Source organism: Gobius niger (genome assembly GCF_951799975.1).
Source record: "Gobius niger genome assembly, chromosome: 1".
Classification (NCBI taxonomy): domain Eukaryota; kingdom Metazoa; phylum Chordata; class Actinopteri; order Gobiiformes; family Gobiidae; genus Gobius; species Gobius niger.
In genome coordinates this window covers 20,451,559-20,473,565 of record NC_136852.1, presented here as the reverse complement: position 1 = coordinate 20,473,565, position 22,007 = coordinate 20,451,559, and positions in this window count along the sequence as shown.

Here is a 22,007-nt window from a genome sequence, read left to right as displayed (position 1 = left end):
ATCATTTGTTTGCTATGAGTTTGTATGTCAATCATATGCTTGCTTCTTCGAAAGTACTGTATGTGTAATAAGGTTTATAGGCCTAGCTGAAAAAAATAAAACAGCATTGATGTGTAAACTAATTATCAATGTGTAATGACATGGACTACCCCTTTAATGACAGGCTGGTAATATACAAATGTGAATTGGCAGTCCCTCCCATGAATCTTTCATGATGTTTCAAAACAGCATTGCTATTATGGAGTCAGTGAATATTACATATTATTAGAATCGAATGTTGTTCTCAATAGCCACAAAAAAAAACAAAGGGCTTAAGATCCAGAATCAACAAATATATTATTCTCTTCATTATTATTATTATTATTATTATCATTATTATTATTATTATTATTATTATTATTATTATTATTATTATTATTATTATTATTATTATTATTATTATTATTATTATTATTATTATTATTATTATTATTATTATTATTTGCCATGCACTAGTTGCCAAAGAGTATCATTCATTCATCAGCTTAAGCTGCAGTTGGACACATTCCCAGTTTCTCAAATATGTAAAGCGTATGATGGATTCTTCATATCTGTATGTAAAAGAAGGTTGGCTGATGTTTTTTTCTTGCACTGTAGATCCTTGTCTTTGTGAAGCCAGTAGAAATTGCGGGTAAAAAAGTGAAGACAATCACATACCTTGGGTTGTCCTTAGAAATAGTCACAAATGGTGAGCTGTCATTTAAAGGCATAGTATGCAGGATTTACGTTACACACTTTCTACCATAATCTTCCATACAAGGGAATGTTAATATCTCACACATGACTATTGCTAACAGCAGATATGTAATATGTATTTTATTTTATTGTTTAGACTTTTGTTTACATGCTTAGGAATGTTATATGGTGTCTCATTGACACCACTTGAAAATTACAGTAAATTACTGTAGTTCCAAAACGGCACTCAGTCAAGTTCGAAGGCAACCCGACCTCAAATTCTCACTTGCCTTTCTCCGTGAGTGAAAACGAGCTTTGTTTACAGACGTGTAAGTCCTACATGCTGTGCCTTTAAATGAAACAAAACTGTTTGAGGACACCCACCAGTTTAACATATTTAACTATTTTTTCAATACGCTTTGTATACTTCTTATATAGTCTATAGATATTGTCGGTCTATACACTGAAGAGAATAGCTTGCTATGTATTTTTTTAGAGAATGCTTAGTATGTAACTAGCACTCGGCTTACTTCCAGAGTTATACACTGTGACTGTTATTTTGAGACCATGCATAAGCTAATATGTTCAATGAGCCAATTCCAGAATACCGCCTCCTACTCACTAAAATGCCCTCCAGTCTAGACACAGCAAATTTGCATCCAAACCGAAAGTTCACGTTTTTTTTTTTGCCATGTCAGATGTACGTATGGGGATGAAAAAAAAAAAAAAAAGTTGGAATAACTTTGTGTTTGTGCAGAATAAATGTAAAAAAAAAAAACTATAATAATCATGTCGGAGGTGTTGAAGGTTAATTGTGGAGTAAAACTTGTGAGACTTTCCCGTGATCACGTTGTCGTCATGCAATGGCTCGACTTGTGTGCTAGCATTTAGTTTGTCAACCAGTGACTTCTGGTTTTTGAAGGACTTTGTTAATGTTGTACCTGATGTGAAAAAAAAAATACACAAAACACTTGTATTTTTTGTGACACTAAGGCTTCATTTTTATTCTTATTTTTGTTATTAACCTGTGTGTATGAGCTCTACTGCAAATACACACGACCGACCTTATATCACCTTGTTTTATTGAGAATCCCGATTGTTACTGCCATGTTCACCATCGACCTTTGTTTTTTTGTATTGCATTTTTAACATGTACTTATATAGGCCTGAAGCACATTTTGTTTTTTTGTTTTTTTGACATTTCTTGTGCATTTGTGGAAGGAAAAAAGCCTGATACAGTGATATTAGGAGTAGGATTCCTGTTCATGGCAATGCTGGAACTATAAACATCTTTCTTACTTTGAGTTCAGTGTAAATATATTACCTGTGTATCTGATGTGTGGAAAAATACAAGTAATGCAGTTTAAACATTAAACTTCACAAACTACTTATCTCACTTTGTTGTCATTCACTTCAGAATTAGGCTCATAACCAGAGCTCGACATGGACTCTTCAGCTCAGTGGCCTGTTGCCAGGATACTTCCAAAGCTGGCTCATACCTTTCTTGCTACTCTTTTTCATTAGATTTAGCAGTCTTTTTACAGTCATATGTAGGAGTAGGTGCATATGTCAAATTATCTTATTTAACACAACAACATCTGCTTTAAATGTTGAACTCAACTGGTCAAAGTGATTAGTGAGAGTCTTAATGTCAAGTCCTGCTGGATCAGAAATCCATTTATTATCGTTTCATGTTTGTGTATCTGAAAAGTGTTAGTGCCTGCTTAGAGTTTTGTCAAATCTGGTTTGTGGTAATGCCAGACTGGACAACTCTATGTGGCCCTCTTGTGGTACAAAGTGATCTTTGCTTAAACTTGTTTTTAAATACTATATTCAGCCGTTTAGTAACAGCCCCAAATGTGGATTAAATGGTGAAAATTACACGGGAACATTAGCTGGCATAAAAAAAAATGTTCTGCAATAAAGAAAAAGACACACATTTTGTTTGAAGACATTGTGGTGGCCAGTGGCCAGTTCCAATACAACAATTGTTAAATGTGTGCTTTTGAAATGGATCTAACCCAGTGGAATCTGCACATGAATTGCTCTCATCATTGGCAGGACAGCGCTGTGAGCTGTACCCAGGTGTGAGGAGCCAGCGCCAGGAAACCAACAGCATCACGTCGCCTGCAGCGAGCTCAGAGCTGGACAAAGTCAAACCATGCATAAACAAAGCCGACAAGGCCTTCATAAATATTCATCATGAGACCACACATCATGAAAACAACATGCCAATTTGGAAGATGGCTCGTCAAGCTACAAAAACTCAACCACCAGAGAAATGGCTTTGTGAAGAAAACACTGATTTGTTTAGTTTTTTCTTTGCCAGCTGATCTCTTCATCCTGTAACACAATACTGCATCTATATCGCTCAGTCTGGATCTTCAACATGGAACAGACTAAAAAGACAAAATGGCATCTACAATCTCCATCAATACTGCACTGATACAAGCATTATCCTTGAAGTGTGTTGCCCAAGAGCACGACTTTATACACGTTATTGATAGAACTACCAACCCTCCAGTTAAAGGACAAATTACTTTCCCATAAAAAAAGAGACATGATATTGGCTCTGAAAGTTTTCTGACTTGGAAGTTGAAAGTAGCATTAAAAAAGGTCAAATGTCCAAAGTAAACGATTAAGCACATTTTAGAGGAGCTCAGTTTTACTGCCGAAGTTGTGCGAAAGAAACTGTTTCTGGGAGTGAAAGTCAAGAGGTCAGAGCTGATTCAGCCTGCTGAGTGTGAAGCAACGGAAAAATAAGGGTAAAGAACAAAAAACATGAAAGTTTCATTAAAACAAAAATCTTAGACTGAATGAGCTGACGTTTTAGAACATGGTGTCAAAATCACAGATGGAGGAAACACAGATTTGTTTCCCCACGAAAGCCTGAGTCAGTCGTATCTAATGCCTTACTCAGATCAATGATTGTTAATAATAATAATAACATGGTTTACAAATTTAAAAAATTGCTCCCGAAATGTATTGAAGGTCACTGATAAATCATATTCATTGAACAGTTGACCAGTTTTTCTAATATTTAAAAAAAAAAGTTGTTCTAAATTTAGAGTTGTTGGCGATTGGAATCACTTTGTCAATTTTCAAGTCATCAAGGACAATGTTTGTTGAAAACGATTTGTTGCAAAACTAAGGTAGGTTCAGTAATACAGTGGATGACGTCCTTGATCAACGGCATTTCAAAACCGTAACATTCAGTGGATTTTTTCTTTACTTTTAAATGTGTGTCCTACCTCTAAATAATACATCTCTTTGACATACTCCATGTTGGAACATTTGTGAATATTAAAATTAGGAAACTCAGACATGACATTTTTACAGACAGAAATCCAAATGATTTCTTAACAATGCAACAGAATGTGGTTGCTATAGCTACCATATCTCTCTTTGTGGTCAACATCATTAACGAAACTCCACTGCCGAAAGTACTTTTCAACATTGTACCATGAATGTTAGATGGATTTGATTGATAATCAAATCCATGATATGCGATACGTTCGACAGGGCAATTAATCCTTTGTATTTTGAGCAAACATTTAGGTGATCAAGCTAAACAATTGGTTCTGAGTTGTGAGCGTTGTGCAAATGTACTACAACATGTTACTGTACTGTGCAATATTTTATCAAACTATAGAAGCCATAGACTATATTATATCAAACTATAGAAGCCATAGACTATATTATATCAAACTATAGAAGCCATGGACTATATAATATCAAACTAAGCCATAGACTATATTATATCAAACTATAGAAGCCATAGAGTATATTATATAAACTATAGAAGCCCTGGACTAGCATAGCACATAATCATGTATTATCCTGTTTGGTGCATATTGTCAGAAGCAGTGGGGATATATCACAGTGGATGTGCCAAAGAACCCCTGTGGATCATGAGCCTGGATCTTGGCCAGAAGGGACTAGTGAGTTGGTTTATGTTTATGTGTATGTACGTTATTGACTTCATACATTTCCACATGGGATTTACCGTAAAGTGTCTTTCTTTTTCCACGCTGTCTACATGAGTGGCCTTGAAGAAAACTCGTGCACTCCAGACTGTCACTCACACGGGACTAGACTAGCAGAAATGACACTCCCATAGGTTTCTGATCATAGCTATCATCACTGGGATTTTTGGTGACAGGCCAGGAGAGGAAAATTGCTTTTAACCAAAAAAAAAAAAAATATGTGAAAAAAGAAAAACCCAGAGAAACTAATTTAGCCGAGATCAAAAGCATGAAAGAGCACTTCTGTGAAGAGATGATAAGCCTTTAAGGCTGCAAGCAGAGCCCCAGGACTGAGCTGTGGAGTCGCTCTCACACCTGTGTCCATCATTGTCCAAGAAACAAGCCAACGGGACATTTTAACAGGACTGACACACCAACTGATGAAGGAGAGAGCAGGAGTGGGGCACATGAAACACCCATCTGCCATTACGTCATGATGACAAGAGGATCAGCACTTCCTCATGACAATAATCTATTTCTGTGAACTGTTTTAGGTTCTAAGACAGACGTTATTGTCCCTGTAAGGAAATATGTCCTCTTCAATTAGATACACAGTCGTGTACTTTAACTTTTGACTTTTTCCCAATCAGAATTCCTATAGGAAGGTAAGGTCACATCATTACTCACCTACAGAGACTATAATGAAAATGTCTTCTGACTCTGTCTTTCCTCTGCCTCTCTTTCACTCTCAGAACCAATCTGGGGCACCTTGTGTAAACTCAGCAGGAGATCTGGCTGCAGCCCACAATTACCACATGCCCTTTCATCAGAGCCTCGTCCCGATGGCTCTATTTGAAGGTGACATTAAAAAAAGATATAGCATGTAAATGTATGGTATAAAAAAAAAAGATTTAAAAAAAAAAAGGGAAGACTGACATTTTTGTTGGACTTGATTGACAGACGTGAATGTACATTGACCACTATGGTGAACATCTTTAGTCTCTACCCATCAGGAAAAATCTATAATGAAGCTCACAGTTGTTCTTTATGTCCTGTCAACACTTTTTACATCTGTTACACATTATACTATTACTAGCTGAGACCCGGCCTTCGGCCGGGCCTCGCTAGTCTCCACATTTGATATTCTGAGATTATGAGTGATTACAAAAAAATGTCCAACCCATCACACAGTTCAGCTGTAGACCAGTGGTTCCCAACCCATTCCAAAAACTGTGGCCACGACAAATGTGTAAAATAATGAATGCTGAAATTAATGTCAAACAAACTGCAATTGGAGTGTTTGATGCACCCGTGCTCCTTTCTTATAAACTACATCGACAATATTTTAGCTAAACTCAGGGAATAGAATTCAAGAGACAGTGGAATAATTATGGATAAATAATAGGGATTCAGCTCTAACGGTTTGGGTCACGGTGCAGGACCCGTGGTTTGGTGCATCACGGTAGTGTACAATCAAAAAAATAATGAGTAGGTTTTGAAATGAAATAGCCTAATGATCGTTGTTAGACAGTATTTCTAACCTTACAATTAAATTGGCAATGCGTTCAAAGCTGCTTTAGAATAAAATGTACCTCTGGGCTCACAATACGTGAAAGCAAAATAGGAAACAAATGGTACAGCAGCAAAGTAAAAAAAAAGAAAAAAAACTACACAGTGCAGGCCATGCGCTCGTTAAGTAGTAGTTTCATTTTCGCTTTGACGCACACGGAGGATAAATCAGTCGGAGCAGCGCGTGTGATTAGAGGCTCGTGTTTGAGCAGGTTTTGGGCAATGTTTAGCGTGTACTGTTTTTTCGGAGACAAAGCTTTGGAGACGTATATGGGCAGGATTGGATGTGACGCATTTGTCTGCGTCTCTAACATTACGCAGCCCTGGATCTATAATGAACCACAGGCTCGGTCACTGCAGGAGAGACTTTAACAAAGACCCGCAGATGTGTTTTGGAGGATGTAACTGTACCTGTGCGGAGCGTCTGCAGGTTAGCGGTGAGTGACAATGACACACGCCCTGGTTGGATGCGCGCGCACACATACACGCGCGCACGCACACACACGCACACGCACATACGCGCGCGCACACACACACATACGCACACACCGCCCTGTTTGGATGCGCGCACACGCACGGTAGCACCAACCACGCACACACTCAGTACTGTCGCCAGGCTTCCTGGTGTTCCCAAACGGTCTCCCATCCCAGTCCTAACCAGGGCCGTCCCTGCTTAGCTTCAAAGTCGGTATGGGAAATAAACATGGCAGCGCCCAGGCGGCGGCCATTGAGATAGCGTTTTCTATAATAGATGTCTGCTGCTCTTTCGGGAGGGGAAATAGCCTGAAAGAAAATCGAGATTCATAATAAAAAATAGTGCATGCGAGAAATTTAAATGATCTTCGAGGTAGATTCAATATTTGAACTCGATATCATCAACAAAATGCTGCTGTTTTGATCTATCAGAGGCGTCCATAGAGTGATAAATCTAACAGCATCCGTGCATTTATCACCCTTTAGGGGCTCCGGGTATAAACCTGACACTGATGACAAATACTCAGCACTGGTTATTTCTCACTATCACCGAGAGCTTCGATAACACGGGAGCACTTTAATTCAATTCAATAAACAAGAGAGTTTTATTATGAGCATAAAACAAAAGGTCTTTTCATCAAACTATCAATAAAAGAAAAACATATAACTTCTTTAATATGCAGCACTCTCAATCATTCAAGTATCTGTTGAATATGGGTTTTTGAAGGAAAAGTACTTCAGTATCCGTGTGCCTTTTGCAGAGATACATACAAAACCCACAGTTCCATCCAATGAGGGAAGTCAGTCGCAGCAGCAGTATTAGTAAAAGTACTTTTATTGTGTCTCTTTCAGAGCTGAGCTGACCCCGGTGACTGGTTGCTTGTGCCGGTGTTGACTTTCTTTGCGTGTTGCCCGTCGGAGTGGAGGTCAAGTGAAAGAGGGTCGTCGCTTCATCGACCGCTGATCAATACGTGTCATCTGGCCCAGAGTCCAGACTTTGCGGTCATCTGTATGTGGGCCACAGCGGAGAGAGAGGGAGAGAACGCCTGCACCGCATCAGAATCATCAGGGTCGGAGGCGGCACCGCGCTGAGGGGTGTGTTCAAAAAAATGTTTCTCTCACAGCCGCTCTGTTCAAGAATACAAAAAAGCTGAAAGGGAAAACTCCATGTGTACTGCAGGTTCGGGAAGAATGCCCCACAAGACACTGCTTTCTGATCATGAGGTGATGATTAAATGATTTAAGAAAAAGTCTGTTCAATGCAGCTGATTATAAACTTAGACAGGATATTGCCGGCCGATGATGAACTCAAAAATACCAGAATTCTTTTCAGCGCGTTGCAAATTCCTATTTTTCCCAAATAGTGTGCTTTTCTCTTCTCAAAATCTGTCTCTGACTCTTTGGATTCTCATTAAATGTGACTTGTGCCTCTGAATACTGTATATGCTGCGAAGCTCAAGCGCAAAGTGACAAAATGTGCCTCCTCAAGCAGGAGACAATGAATCCTATAAAATCAATATGTCTATACCCTGCACTACTTTCCTGTGGGATTTGGTTCTGAAAGTTAAAAGGTTCTCAAAATCTCCATCTCCAAAATGACAATTACCATTTGTCATCACACGTAACTGCAGGAGCTTTCTTTCCTTCCTTGCTTCTTTCTTTCTTTCTTTCTTTCTTTCTCTTTTTTCTTTCTTTCTCTTTCCTACTTTCTTTCTTTCCTTCTTTCCTTTTTTCTTCCTTTCTTTCTTACTTCCTTACTATCTTTCTTTCTCTTTTTTCTTCCTTTCCTTCTTCCTTTTTTCTTTCCTTCTTTCTTTCTTTCTTTCTTTCTTTCTTTCTTTCTTTCTTTCTTTCTTTCTTTTCTTTCTTTTTTTTTAAAGCTAACCTTGAAAACCTTCTGGTTGGGCTCAAGTATGAGTTCAAGTGAGTGACAAAGTGCATCGATTTGAATTTCCCAGAACACACCAGCATATAAATGAAAACACTCTGTGCCTGAAATGAATGAATGAATAGAAGAGAGCATTTCAAATAGAGTATTTGGTTTGGTATAAAATGGAAAGCCAAATGACCTAGAATTGTTTTCAATTAGCATTCCATGTTAGGAAACAAAATCACCCAAAATGGCATGTATTTTCAAATTTCAGTGTTAGTTGTGATTGCAATTTGAAAACACAGAAAAACATAATCGAAGTAAAGATTTGCTGCTCTGGAAGTTGGCTCTGTAAGGCGCATTATGGTCTGGACTGAAGCTCAGTGACAGGAGCGCGTCTCATGCAGATAACAATATTTTGAGTTCGTCGCCCAGTGCTGCTCTTGTGTATATAACTGGAGGTTTTCGCATTCAAATCAAATATAATATGCTTACAGAAAGTGGGAGGGAAGGGGAGAGTTCAACTTCCTGACAGACAGCCAGGTGGATTGAGCTGTTCAGTCAGTGGGGACTCCACATAAAAGACTCAATAGGCTGCGTTCACAAGTCATCAAAACATTCTAAAGAGCCTGTGGTTTCAAATTGAGCTGGTGGGGAGCTAAGAAGTATATGATGGTAACTATGGCAACTGTCAAAATGCAGAACTTTTATTGTGTAAGTTTAAGGCAAATATCTGTCATTACTGGAACAATGAACTAAGGCCCAATTATTTTTCTCATAATGGTGTCCAAAAGCTGTGACAATACTGGAAGAAAAGAAATGACATAAATATATTTCTCCGTCATTTTCCAGTAGCTCGCACTATTTTTCCGGGATTTACTTTTTCGCCGCATGTGCGTCGGCGCGAGCATATCCACAAGTGACCCATGTTAATGCTAGTTCATGTCTAATGCTGGCGTGAGTCCGCGGCATCTCAAGCCGAACAATGGACTAGTGCTTTTTATTCACAGAGCTGAAACCACAATGGCTGATTTTAAAGGAGGCAGGAAGGGGCTGAGCCAGGCAACAAAGTGCTTCACAGATGAATGCTTTTTTTTTCTGCGGCTCCCTCCTTTTGTCAGCGCAGGACAAAGTTTTTCATCACAAAAAAATAGACTGAGAGAAGTTTCAGAACACTCCGGTCTCAAACATAATTCACTTTCTCCGATGTGGTGCATTTGGGTGTTTTGCGGACAGTAGTGGAGGAAAAATGAATGAGAATGCCAAATTGGAATACATACTGTAATCTTTTATTATTTATTTTAGGTAAAGTCCGACATAAAGCAGACTGATGATAACGTATCATGCAATTTAACATGAACTTGTGTCATCATAATAATCCATCATAATCATTTGCTGTCGCTTTTTTCGTCTCTTTTCGGGAAGCTTTTACGTTTAGTTCATGCCATGGATACCTGGATAATAACTGGAGAAAATGTGCTTGTACCGATGGGGGTTGAGAGGTTCATATCTGAAGGACCATCACTCATTGGTCTGTGGCATTTCTGGCCCGCCAGAGAGTTTCAAACCAGGTTGTTTACCAAGTTTAGAAACCTTCTCAAAACACAAAAACCTAGTGCTGTGTTGACCTTGGCGTTCGATGTGCTGGAGGAAGCAGAATAGAATCAACGAGTCCTGGCCCTGATGGTGGTGAAGGGAAGAGCTGATGGACTGCTGAAGCAAAAGAGAGAATGTTCCATGGCTGAGGTGGTGGTGATGGGGAAGAGGGATGCGGCACGAGCTGAATGCTGAGCGACCAGGAGTCGGGGCCTGTTTACATGTAGTAGGAACAATGCAGATTGTCCAAAGTCTTCCAGGTTAAATTTATGCATCGACTTCGTCAACCATTGCAGGTAATTTACAAAAAAAGGGTAAAAATGTATTACTCTCTTTCAAATTAGCTCCAAGTTGGAAGTTTGTTTGTAAAATTGTGCTGCCAATCAAACGAGAGAAGTTTGTGAAAGTTACCCGGAATAAAATCATGCCATGGTGTGTGGAATAAAGTGAGATTACAGTAAACACGGGATTTTTGACACGAGTTTGTGCAGCTTGTTATATTCGATTTGTAGCCTGTCACTAAACCGCACTCTGATCTGCATGTTGCGCCTCAGGGTGAGAACTTGGCTTTACCTCCGGTGTTTTCTTGCTGCTTGTTCAGAAAATAAAGTCAAAAAACCTTGGCTGTTATAAAATGTAGAATTCTAACAAATGTTCGATCGGCAAAAATAAAAATCACCAAGCTAAATCTTGGCCAAATTCCAATTAGATACAGCATAGGACTCCTACGTTAGAATGCTGTTTTTAGACTTCAACACTGTAATCCCACAGGAGCTAATACACAAACTGCTCCACCTATAGGGATCAACACATCACTGTGCAACTGGCTGCTGGACTTTCTGACGGGGAGAGCACAGGCTGTACGTGTCAGGGGCAAGTCCTCCAGAACCATCACACTTAACAGGGGCTCTCCCCAAGGCTGTGTGCTGAGCCCCCTCCTGTTCACTCTGCTGACCCATGACCGCGCTCCAAAGCACGACTCAAACCTCTTCATCAAGTTTGCAGACGACACAACAGTGGTGGGTCTCATCAGCTAGAGACGAGTCAAACTACAGGAGTGAGGTGAGCAGTCTGGCGAAGTCTGGAGAAGACAAAAGAGATTGTGGTGGACTTTCGAAGAGCGCGGGTCTAGCATGCTCCTCTAACAATCAACGGTGCTGCAGTGGAGAGGGCGACCAGCACTAAGTTCCTGGGTGTGCACATCACAGAGAAGCTCTCCTGGACCATTCACACTACATCACTGGTCAAGAAAAGTAATCAGCGCCAGAGTCTCAGCCTCCGTTATGTGCAACTTCTACAGAGGGACGATAGAGAGCATCCTGACCTGCTCCATCACTGTGTGACCCTACGCACCCATCACACAAAACACGTGATTGAAAGTTGCTCGCGGCAGGTTGGAATAATAAATAACTTTGTGTGGCGATTCCAGGCGAAGAAGCCTTGTCTGCGTCGTCAAATGGCTTGTATGCGTACATCCTCCCATTTTTTGGGAGATTTGAACAACTTTATTGAGAGAACCACACGGTAAACTTAAAATATGTAAATACATGTCTCCGCTGTACGTCCAATTTGTCTTGTTTTCCGCAGCTCCCTTGCAACCAAAGTTAAATGCCCTCTAGACCCTCCAAAAACAAAATGATTTAGTCGGTATTCAGGCGGTGCAGCTTCATTTCAACAACAAGGTCAATCCTCATTTCCATTTGGTCTCCTCACACAGTGTAGATCATTAACATTGTTACCAAGTCGCACAAAACAATTTCGCCGAATGCATGTCGCACCCTGCATCTCTAATATTCTTTCATTTAGATGCTTGTTAACCCGCTTTGTCCTGCTTTGGCTTTCATTATGAAGATTGGTGGCTGTGTAAACTGGGGTTTTAAATGCATTTCGGCCACTGAGGACATTTCATATTGACCAAGAGGAAATCACAAAACTGGACAACATATAGTTAAGAACACTGACAATCTTCACTCCGGTACCTGGACTACAATTTTTTGTTATCTTATAGCAGCCAAAAAAGGAAGAATAAAAAAAGCCATTGTAAAGGCTGAACATGCAAAGAACTCAACCCCTGAAACCAAGGTTTATTTCATAAAGAAACCGTGAATCTTAAAGTGCTCTGTCCTTGGTGCTGAAATGACAACAATCAAGAGCAGACTAAACGCTGCTACTGTTCACATGTTTTGAATGTACTGTAATTGAAAGAGAGTCATTGTTTTTCAGAAACAATAGAACAATGTTTAGCTTTACTTTTTACCTTTCTGTTCATTTGAATGGACAGCACGCTGTACCACAAAGGCAGGGTGTTGATCGAGAACAAATCTTACATCCATCACTCTTTTAATTCTAGTTTTTGGGACACCATCGCAAACATGAGTTGGCAGCTATTCAAGTCCATCTCAGTTAATTAGCGGCAACCTCCAAATCCCACTCCTCTGCCTCTTACTGTCAGCCCCTGTAATCCCTCCCGCTCCAAAACAGACAACTTTCCTCAAACCCCCACACCCCCCCCAAAAAAAGTCTGGTGCAGTCGGTTTGCAGAGGTGATAGCAGAATGATGCAACGTCTGTGAACCGACCTTCGACCTTTCATCACGCAGGGAGTGTGGACAGGGAGCAGTCCAAAATCAGGAGACACTGGGCACTGTGGCTGACGCTCAGTCTGAGGGGGGAATGCTACAGTATATTCATCGGCATTACAGTATAATGTGTGTACTGCTTTACATTGATATAAAGCACTTCGAGAAAGTGCTGGTGTCACACAATTTTAAAAAGAAAATAATGTAAGGACAATTCATCCATACATGTAGGCCAACCCCCACTTGCTGATTACATATAGTGTCATACAGAAATACGTTTCTGATTCAGAGATAACCATAACCGATGAGGTGAGGCAATCTTATTTTACACTACCCTTGATAAGTTGTACCTAACTAAATTTAATACAGTGTAATGTGCTCTTTAACAATGTGTAATAACTTGTACCTATGGGTAAGATACACAATGGAATAATATGTATTTGTAGTTTGTAGGTACACCATGTAATAGCACTGACACTGTCCTATTACATTATGTACCAACAAAGTACTAATACAGGTTATTCCATTGTCTATGAACTGCATATGTACGAGTTATTACAGATTGTTACAGAGCTCATTACATTGTACTAAATGTAGTTAGGTTCAATGTGTCACCGCAGTGTAAAATAAAGTGTAACCAAAAATCAGAATCTTCACAATAACATAATTCTAATTATTCTAATTCCTAACCTGATTTATTAAGGTTTCAACTTTAAAAAAAAAAGAAGAAAAAAACAAGGTGAAATTTTGATTTTTGTTTTACAGATTTTTCCACTAAATAACTGCTTATTTTATCCAGATATCCAAAATCTCCTCTGAAAAAAGTCTTTGTAACTAATAGGCCAACAAAATGAAACCATAAACTCAAACCCGGCTCAAACCATTATTCAGATTTCATCATCAACGTTATGGGAAATTTTGGGCATTTTTAAGCATAAAACGCCTTATTTTTATATGAAAAGTTTTGAAAAAGTTTCCCTATTCACCTGTCGTGTCTCGCCTTAAAGAATCAAGAATTCAGCGTGTGTCTGAATGTCTTACTCATTGTAGCCCGGCAGCATCATACATATTTTTTTCTTTTTTAGAGTAGTTAAAAACAATCCGCCTCTTCTCTGTGGTTCCTCCATACTCCAGGTTCAGCATCATTAACATACACTAACCAGCAGCACCTCTTGTCATATTGCACTTGGCTGGTTTGTCGATTCTCTCCTCAGCCTCCTTCCCCATCACACTTGTACAGCAGCAGCAGCAGCAGAATGTTCCGGTGATGCATGTCTGCTGTATACCAACACGCCGCCTCCAGCTGAATAACCTACTATATGTTACATTTTGCCAATAAGGGCACAGGAAGATCCCAAATAAATATTTTACAGCTATAAATAATTCCATTTGTTTCCTCGGGAGCTGGCGGTACCTACTTTGCAAGCTCTGCAGGCTCGGTGTCACACAGTCTGAATCCAATGCGCGACACTTTTTCCGACTGCATCTTGAGAGTGCAATGTCAACAATGAGAAAACATACAGCTTATTCCACACTAAACCAATGGAATATAGATTACCTTTAGGGCTTTAGGTGTTGTTTGTTTGGCTTCGTTTTCCATAATACGCCTATTTCAGAAGTTCATCATCCCTCACGATGCCATAATCACAAAGCATTGCATTCCATAACAGTATTTACCCGCATTTCCTTGTCTGGTATTGAAATAATTAGACCGAGTAATGTGTTATTGACAAATGCGGGACAATTATGGCTTGTGTGTGTATATATGTGATTTCAAGCTTTGGATTTTGTTTGACGGGGAAGAATTTCATGTTGTACAAGTGTGTGTGTGTTTTCAGTGTGTCCTCGGGAGCCACTCTGGTCGTGCTTCCAGGCCGATGATAATGAGGCAGTTTGTCCATGTTTAGTGTAGCCGGGGAGAATCGTCTGCCCCAATTACCGTGCTTTATGTCGTACCTTTAGAGTGGAAACACCTGTGTTGCTTTGGGACGTAAAAAAGAAGTTGCTGCAGAAACATCAACCACATGTTGACCTGCACATTTACGAGGTTTTGTTACTTTGTTTAAACCTCTTAACCCCCAGATGACACCGAGCACATTTTCTCCAGTTTGGTTTTTTACTTGAATCTAAAAGCTTCTTTTAAAAAAAAAACTCAAAATAGCAACAAAAACGAGATGTGAATGAGGATGAAAACGCAAGAATAAAAGCGTCAAAAAAGCGACAAAAAAGCAACTAAAAAGTTACTAAAAAGTAATGAAAAAGCAGCAAAAGCGAGATAAAAAAAAGTGATATAAAAGTGATGCAAATGTGATAAAAAGCGGGGGGGAAAACAGATAAAAAAGTTATACAATTCACTAGCAAGGACCACGCCACAACAAAGTGCAATTAAGATTTTATTCACAAGGTTATAGTGTAGAGTGAAACTGGGCGAGACTGTGGGTGGGGGCTCCGTCTCGGATGAACCCAGCTATTCGGGAACCCCCTTCTAAGCAGGAGAATCATTGCTGAAATGGATCAGACATGAAGGGAGGGAGGGTGGGGTCGACAGTCAAACAAACTGAGATGACGAGGCTTTGCTTGGCATATAACGGCTCGTGAGTAATTAGAGGCATGGTTAGGTGAAAGCAAGAGTGGTTGGTGTGCAGTGTGATAGGTTGAGGCGTAGTCCTGCTCCCGAACCTAGTCAATAAATATTGACTCCATAAGTGAAAAAAAAGTGATAAAAGGTGATAAAAGCGTCAAAAACGTGATACATTTTTTTATAAAAAAGTGATACAAAAAGTTATGATAAAAAGTGATACAAAAGCGACAAAAAGGTGATAAAAGGTGATAAAAGTGTCAAAAACGTGATAAAAAAGTGATACCAAAAGTGATGATAAAAAGTGATACAAAAGCGACAAAAAGGTGATTAAAGGTGATAAAAAGTGTCAAAAACGTGATAAAAAAGTGATACAAAAGTGATGAAAAAGCGACAAAAAAGCCACAGGAAAGCAACAAAAAGGCCTTAGCTTTCAAATGGGGCGTTAGCCTGACCTAATATAGGCTGTAAGCGCTCAAGTCGAGATGCTTTAGATGTGGTGAAATCTGAACCGGAGAAAATGTGCTTGGTTAAGACGGGGGTTAAGAGCAACATGTTCAGTTCAAATAACGGCGATGAAAAAGCTTTTCACGAAGTTGAATAAGTGATGAACATATTTATTCAGCAGCTGAGAGGTCACTGGAGGGTTAGAGAGTTCTGTGGCTAAGTCATTGTTTGTTTTGTGTTTGTGAAATTTAGCACTGTTCAAGCATGGATAAAGGGGCAAATGCCTTTTTTATAAATATATACTTATACCGAAAAGAAGTGCATGCAATGATGCAAGATAATCTACTATTTCAGCAGCTGCACCAGAACTCAGTATATTAATCTCGCCCGGCAACTCGCTACAGTTACAGCGAGTGTCAGCAGCACTGAGAAAAATAGTCTGTATGTAGTAGAGATATTAAGTGCAAATGATCACTCAAGATTTATTTCAGAACGTCTCACAGTGTCTCTGAATTGACATCCTAATTAGCTTGCCTTTATGTCCACTTAGATAAGCTATAATTACCTCGAGCCAAGTAAAATGTTGCGGTATATCAACATTTTTATTTTAAGCAATGTTTAATGTGTGAAATGCAAACCCCACCTGACTTTGAGACCTGCTTGCGTGCTGCACAGAGGCGGTAGAGCTGTCCTTGGTGCTGAAGCCAACGCAATCACAGCAGACTATATAGGCTTTCAGCAACTAGCCACAGAAATGTGTTTTGAATATAACTTATCGAAATGAGACGAATTGAAAACTTACCATCCAAAGTGATTTCGGCATAATAGATTGCCTTTGTCCTTGGGAGTAGCATTTCATATTTTTTTAAGAACTTTTGTAACTTTTAAGTTTTGATCAGAGGGGTCTCCATTTCAGGGCCACCGAAGAACGTTTTATGCAAATCTTGTTCAACTGAAAAAAAAAGAGAAAAAAAAAAACATAAACTAAAAAAACTCTGGATGTGTTCCACTATTGCTACTCTTGACAATGGTCTGACTGTGCCTGTCTGAATGCTATGATTAATCCACTCATTATATTGTCACGGTTTGGTGCTCTTTCGCTCCCATCTGCTCATGCACACGAGCCCACACTTTTGTAACTCGGGCCTCCGGAGACCAATCGCAAACAGTGTGACAACTTGGGGAATGTTCAAAGGACTATCCCTGCTGGAACAACTACATCTTACAGTGACAAAAAAAAAAAAGTGCCACAAGTCACATTTTGAGGCTGTGAGAAACACCTCTGATATAACTTCACTGAATGCTTTTTCACTCAGATCTGCAACTAGCGAAGAGGACACAAAATGAACTGCATGTATATAAGGCTGAGCTTATTTGAACACAGGATGACGGGTAACACCGCTTCTTCACAATCTGTGTATTGCAGATTTCTAAAGGAAGATATTCATCATGAACCAACTCGGGAATACAGAAAGTTGTTCAATTGCGGATTTCTCCCTGTGGTTTCAACGCACATCAGCGGCAAATACTGTTTTGCTTTTTTTTAACTTGCAGGCTACAGTTAGTTTGTGATGGTCTTTCATCCTTTAGATTGAAAAAAAAAAGGGCACACATTTGCATCTGATATTTGTACCTGAAGCACTTTGGGCACCTAGCGTTGTTGTAAATGTGCCAGTTGATTTTACATTGATATTATATTGAAATCATCTGACTGAAAACTATGAATGATACAGTAATAATGACATATATATCGTAGACGTAATAAGCATGGGTCTAAAATAAATGGAAAATTTCACTTGCAAAATTGTAAGTGGTCACTATTTTTTTGTATCTCTTTTTAGAAACACGGCATCGTTTGTTAATTCATTCCGCTCCTTCAAGTTACAAACAGACAAATCTGTTTTCTGTCAAGTGTCTCCTAAGTCGGTGGTGGTTGTTCTAGTTTACATCTTTAAATCTGAACTCGTTCTTGCCTGCACGTTGTACGGAGCACTGACCTCTCTCTCTCTCTGTCTCACCTCAAATCTCTCACTGTAGCTGTGTTTCTCACCCACCCTCTACTCCCACGGCTTCCTTCTTCAACACTCAGCCGTTCTTCACCTTTCTACTCAAACATGTGAAACCCAGAGAATTGGTTTTTTTTTTCAAGGCAGTTTTCCAACCAGCACAAATCCACTTTCTGGTGACTAATCTACTTGTTTCCCGGCCTCTTACTAAACACTTGTTCAGTGATGGAAATAGCACATGCAGAGGGCACAGCTGACAACATTTAACCTCTTGTAGACAGCTCACATTGTGTTGTTTTATTAGCTGTATTTGCAAAGGCTGATAAGTGTTGAATAGGCAACATGCGTCCATTGTGTGCTTGTGTTTCCATTATGCATTTTTGCATTTAGTTGTGTGTGTTCTGTGGCTCAAAAAAAGGGCACAGTACCTCTTGTTCCGGACTAAGGCCTTGGCGGAGGTTAACATTTATTATGTATGTATGTATGTATGTATGTATGTATGTATGTATGTATGTATGTATGTATGTGTGTATGTGTGTAGGTATGTATATATATGTTTGTATGTTTGTATGTTTGTATGTATGTATGTATGTATGTATGTATGTATGTATGTATGTATGTATGTATTTATGTTTGTGTGTATGTTTGTATGTATGTATGTATGTATGTATGTATGTATGTATGTATGTATGTATGTATGTATGTATGTATTTATGTTTGTGTGTATGTTTGTATGTATGTATGTATGTATGTATGTATGTATGTATGTATGTATGCATGCATGTATGAATTTATGTTTGTGTGTAGGGGTGTCACGGTATGAGTGTGTTAATATGTTCAGAAAGCATTGACACAAACTGAAATAGTGTACCAGTGTTTATTATATTTAAAAAATACAGACAAGTGCAACTTTTCACATCAAAGTAAAGGAACTATATCGATGTGTTGTTGATCATTTCGAGGGTATTACATATGTACTAATTATAGCACCAGAAACCCTCTATATCAGGAAAATATTGTCCGTGGTTTATTTATATCAAGGCTTACCGCTACACCAGTAACCGTGACATCCTTATTTGTTTGTGGTTTCTGTTTTGTTGTTGTTTTTATTTACAGACTTCTGTTCACAGCCTTAAATCTACGTCAGCCATTTGCACAGCATGCTGTAATATTGTAATCGTAACATTGACACTTGAATTGAGGTACGTCATGGATTGGTTCGAAAAGCCTCTTGATGAAATGACATTAAATGTGTGTAATTACATTACACTGACATGTGTTCGAACTTCGAAAAGCACTGGGAAATTCCAGGCAACTACAGTCACCTGCACTGCTCGTATGCGTCTGCAGCCACATTATAACACATGCACGGCCAGAAAAAATCCAATTGTTGAGAATGATGTCAGCTGAGCTCCGGGGCCGCAGCCTCCGCTCGTGATTTATTGGTAAAGCGCAGCCACATTTGCCAATAGGAAAACACTTTGGGTCGAGTCGTGGGGATATACGGAGATGGATGAGAAGAGGAATTGAATAACATTTCTCTAGTGCTTATCTGGCATTCTTTCACGGACCTCTTGGATGGGATTTTGGATGGGTAAACTAGTGGGGCAAGGACACTTGGGCGACATCATGCAAATTGATTGTATAAAGAATGTGATACATGTGGTGAAAATGGTATTGTATTGAGATCAATAGCTCCATGTGTTGGTCTGTATTCTTAAATCTTAAACACGATTCAAATCTACGCCGTTACCAATACATATATTTTGGATTATAAACATCTGATTTAGTGTTTTGATGGGCCAATAGTCATACGCTGTAAGCATGGCGACATGATTTCAAACTGCTGGCCGTGGACCAAAGCTTGTCTTTGAAGTGAAGTAATACGTTGTTTTTTTGACTACAGCAGACAGCTCGCACAGGAGGCCGGTCCGAGCAGGAGGATTGATGACACCGAGCTTGACAGACTTAACAGGCCGAGAGCCGATAAAAACAACAGGAACAAGAAGAGAGCCTAGTGTTCACATTTCCTTTAGAGGGGCAGAGGAAGTCATGCTGCAGTGTTCCGAGCAAAGAAGAGGAAAACACCATTCAATTAGAGTTCTCATGGCCATCACAAACAAGCAAACATTATACGTGATATGTGCGTGAATGAATGGTGGTCAGATACTTTTTTTAGTGACACCCTCTTGACATGTTTGTTTCAAGGGCAGTATTGTATGGCATAAGATTTGAGATTCTTTTTGTTTCTTACCTATGTAGCAATGAACCTCTTTTGGACCGAAATCTGTGGTTTGCTCCAAACTCCTAATCAACTTAGGAGCCCAGATGACTCCCCCACCAACAGGTCAACAGCCCCCCCCCTGGAGTGACTGTTGCCAGATAACAAAGACCTGATTTAAAAGATCAAAAGGGGATGGGGTTTTTATTGACACTCTACAGATGTGAAATTCCTGTGCAGACAAGGATATACGGGACTGTGAATTACGACCCCTTCGCAGCAGCCAGGAAGGTCAAACAAAATCCAATCGTCAGTGATTTTCCGTTCAAGGAACACTGATCACACCAGAAAACTATGGATGTTTAATTATTAGTTTCTTACATGACCAATCGCCAAAGTCCTACCAGGCTGAAAACCCTCGAGAAGAAAGAAGTCCACTGAAGGTCTGATTTTACTAGACCAGAGACTCTAACTCTTTTCATGTCTAGGTAAACCCGGGACGTGAAACAGAAGGAGTGCTGCAACCACATTGTGCTGCTAACTTTTCATTGTGTGACATGTGTATTTTCATCTGGATGTCAATATGTGAAGTGTTGTTACTTTATATCGCTGTCTTACATTCCTACATTTTTAACAAGTTGGTGAAGAACCTACCTAGGAGGTAACAGTAAAACACGCCCCCCAGGACCGCCCATTTCCTCCGGGGATAAAAGCCAAAATCAATAGTGACCACGCTCTCTCTGATCCTCAACTGATCCTCAACTTTTCTTTTGTTTGCGTGTTGCTTTACGCTACGCCAAGCAACTAGCTTATTTTCAGACCCACGTGGTCCTGTAATTTTCCGAAACTTCGCGTTTCTTTCTTTTCACTTATATTTTTCCCTTTTGTTTATTTTAAGCTTATATATACGTATTTGTTTAAGTCGAACCTTTACTTTTGGGAGCAAGTCCTATACGTAAACAGAGACTCCACGTACTAAATCGTGATTTTTGTAACGTCGTTTTTGATCACCAATTTTTGCAATTGCAACACTCGAGTCAAAGCTCCCTTTTGGGTTCTCATCCGAAAGAACCACATCAGCCAAAAGCTGCCCTCACTGCCACACCAGCGCGCGCTCAACCACGCGCACGCGCCGGGCCTGCACGAACCACGCCAGGGAGACGCCGTGCCTGACGGGCGAGTCAAATCCACCAGGGGGAAGCCTCCGGAGACCCTTCGACGAGGGAAGACAGCGCACCTAGCTCCACTCGGGCGCTGATTCCAGGCTTACGACCCCGGACCCCGGACCCGCGGCCTCATAAACGCTGGTGTCGACCCTCCCGGGCCCGACTGCAGGTGAAATTTCGCTTTTCCCACAAGCTGTGAAAGTGCTTTGGCTACGTCAAGATAAAAGCTAAACTCAGTGTTGCAAACAACCCCCTTTTGAATATATTGCGTGATTTCGTTTTATAGCCCCTTAGCTCTCGACCAGGGCAAAACCTTATTAATATCTAGTTAGACCAAGATAAGAAGGCGCTTCACCAATCTGTTAAATCATTCTAATGTCTGTTTATGAATTACATCTGAATAACGTGATGATTTAAGATTTGCTGTGTGTCCTTGAATAAATTACAACGACTTAAGGTTTGGGTTCATAGTGTATTTTGTACTTTGGTTTCAGCAGTAGTTAAAGGAGTCAAGAACTTAACTAACTTCAGATTAATTAATCAATCAAATCATGAATTCCTCGGCTATAAAAGCCCTCTAAATTTCTTGAAAATATCAAGATGGTGCCCCTTTAATTCTGAACTAAAACTTTATAATAAATTAGATAGAGTTTAGTCGTAATAATTTTATTCCCAAACAATCTCCTTATCTATTACCTCGTAACAACGTAAGTGTAATTAATATACACGCTACATATTGGCGCTCCCGCGTGAGGCCTCCGATGCTGTTTGAAATCTATTGTGCATTTAAACCTAGCGCCCTTTCTGCTCAGCTGGCTGCTTT